Source organism: Gorilla gorilla, chromosome 11 (genome assembly GCF_029281585.2).
Source record: "Gorilla gorilla gorilla isolate KB3781 chromosome 11, NHGRI_mGorGor1-v2.1_pri, whole genome shotgun sequence".
NCBI lineage: Eukaryota > Metazoa > Chordata > Mammalia > Primates > Hominidae > Gorilla > Gorilla gorilla.
The window spans coordinates 66,938,556-66,941,327 of NC_073235.2; positions in this window are offsets into that span (position 1 = coordinate 66,938,556).

The following is a 2,772-nucleotide window of genomic DNA, read 5'->3' on the forward strand; positions in this document are numbered from 1 at the left end:
TCTTTTTATCGCCTCCCCTCCTCACACCTGGTCTGGCTTACAGTTTCGTTCTGTGATTAGCCCTCCCCCACCTGCCCAGCAATTTATTCTTAAAAAGGTGGCTGGAGCCAAAGGCATAGTCAAGGTTAATGCTCCTTTTTCTTTATCCCAAATCAGATAGCGTTTAGGCTCTTTTTTATCAAATATAAAAATCCAGCCCAGTTCATGACTTCTTTGGCAGCAACCCTGAGACACTTTACAGCCCTAGACCCTAAAAAGGCAAAAGGTCGTCTTATTCTCAAAATACATTTTATTACCCAATCTGCTCCCAACATTAAAACTCCAGAAATTAAATTCCGGCCCTCAAACCCCACAACAGGATTTAATTAACCTCGCCTTCAAGGTGTACAATAATAGAAAAAAGTTGCAATTCCTTGCCTCCACTGTGAGACAAACCCCAGCCACATCTCCAGCACACAAGAACTTCCAAACGCTGAACTGCAGCGGCCAGGCGTTCCTCCAGAACCTCCTCCCCCAGGAGCTTGCTACATATGCCGGAAATCTGGCCACTGGGCCAAAGAATGCCCGCAGCCCAGGATTCCTCCTAAGCCGCGTCCCATCTGCGCGGGACCCCATTGAAAATCGGACCGTTCAACTCACCTGGCAGCCACTCCCAGAGGCCCTGGAACTCTGGCCCAAGGCTCTCTGACTGACTCTTTCCCAGATCTTCTCGGCTTAGCGGCTGAAGACTGACACTGCCCGATCGCCTCGGAAACCCCCAGACCGTCACGGACGCCGAGCTTCGGGTAACTCTCATAGTGGAAGGTAAGTCTGTCCCCTTCTTAATCAATACAGAGGCTACCCCCTCCACATTACCTTCTTTTCAAGGGCCTGTTTCCCTTGCCTCCATAACTGTTGTGGGTATTGACGGCCAGGCTTCTAAACCTCTTAAAACTCCCCAACTCTGGTGCCAACTTAGACAATACTCTTTTAAGCACTCCTTTTTAGTTATCCCCACCTGCCCAGTTCCCTTATTAGGCTGAGACACTTTAACTAAATTATCTGCTTCCCTGACTATTCCTGGATTACAGCTACATCTCATTGCCGCCCTTCTTCCCAATCCAAAGCCTCCTTTGCGTCCTCCTCTTGTATCCCCCCACCTTAACCCACAAGTATAAGATACCTCTACTCCCTCCTTGGCGACCAATCATGCACCCCTTACCATCTCATTAAAACCTAATCGCCCTTACCCCACTCAACGCCAATATCCCATCCCGCAGCACACTTTAAAAAGATTAAAGCCTGTCATCACTCACCTGCTACAGCATGGCCTTTTAAAGCCTATAAACTCTCCTTACAATTCCCCCATTTTACCTGTCCTAAAACCAGAGAAGCCTTACAAGTTAGTTCAGGATCTGCACCTTATCAACCAAATTGTTTTGCCTATCCACCCTGTGGTGCCCAACCTGTACACTCTTTTGTCCTCAGTACCTTACTCCACAACTCACTATTCCATGCTTGATCTTAAAGATGTTTTTTTCACTATTCCCCTGCACCCCTAGTCCCAGCCTCTCTTTGCTTTCACTTAGACTGACCCTGACACCCATTAGGCTCAGCAAATTACCTAGGCTGTACTGCTGCAAAGCTTCACAGACAGCCCCCATTACTTCAATCAAGCCCAAATTTCTTCCTCATCTGTTACCTATCTCAGCATAATTCTCATAAAAACACACATGTTCTCCCTGCCAATCATGTCCGACTGATCTCTCAAACCCCAGCACCTTCTACAAAACAACAACTCCTTTCCTTCCTAGGCATGGTTAGCGTGGTCAGAATTCTTACACAAGAGCCAGGACCACACCCTGTAGCCTTTCTGTCCAAACAACTTGACCTTACTGTTTTAGCCTAGCCCTCATGTCTGTGTGCAGCGGCTGCCGCTGCTTTAATACTTTTAGAGGCCCTCAAAATCACAAACTATGCTCAACTCACTCTCTACAGTTCTCATAACTTCCAAAATCTATTTTCTTCCTCATACCTGACACATATACTTTCTGCTTCCCGGCTCCTTCAGCTGTACTCACTCTTTGTTGAGTCTCCCACAATTACCATTGTTCCTGGCCCAGACTTCAATCTGGCCTCCCACATTATTCCTGATACCACACCTGACCCCCATGACTGTATCTCTCTGATCCACCTGACATTCACCCCATTTCCCCAAATTTCCTTCTTTCCTGTTCCTCACCCTGATCACACTTGATTTATTGATGGCGGTTCCACCAGGCCTAATCGCCACACACCAGCAAAGGCAGGTTATGCTATAGTACAAGCCACTAGCCCGCCTCTTAGAACCTCTCATTTCCTTTCCATTGTGGAAATCTATCCTCAAGGAAATAACTTCTCAATGTTCCATCTGCTATTCTACTACTCCTCAGGGATTATTCAGGCCCCCTCCCTTCCCTACAACACTGGGTGTGGTTGGTCTTTTTAATTTCAGCCATTTTAAGAGTGATGTAATGGTATCTCATTGTGATTTTATTGTTTATTTCCCTAATGGCTATCATGTACTTCTTCCCAATCCTTATATCCTCTTTGATAAAGTGGCTATTCAAATTTTTTGCTCTGCTTTCTTATTGAATTCACAAGCAGGTCTGACTGCAAACCCCCCATGCCCTAAAATGTGCAGTTCTTGCTGCTTATTCAGAAAATAAAAGCGATATATTGCATGTGCGATTAATAGCAAGTTCTCTTTACTTCATGAGCGTATCCTCTGAAGGGGCTGCCCTGTTCAGGCAC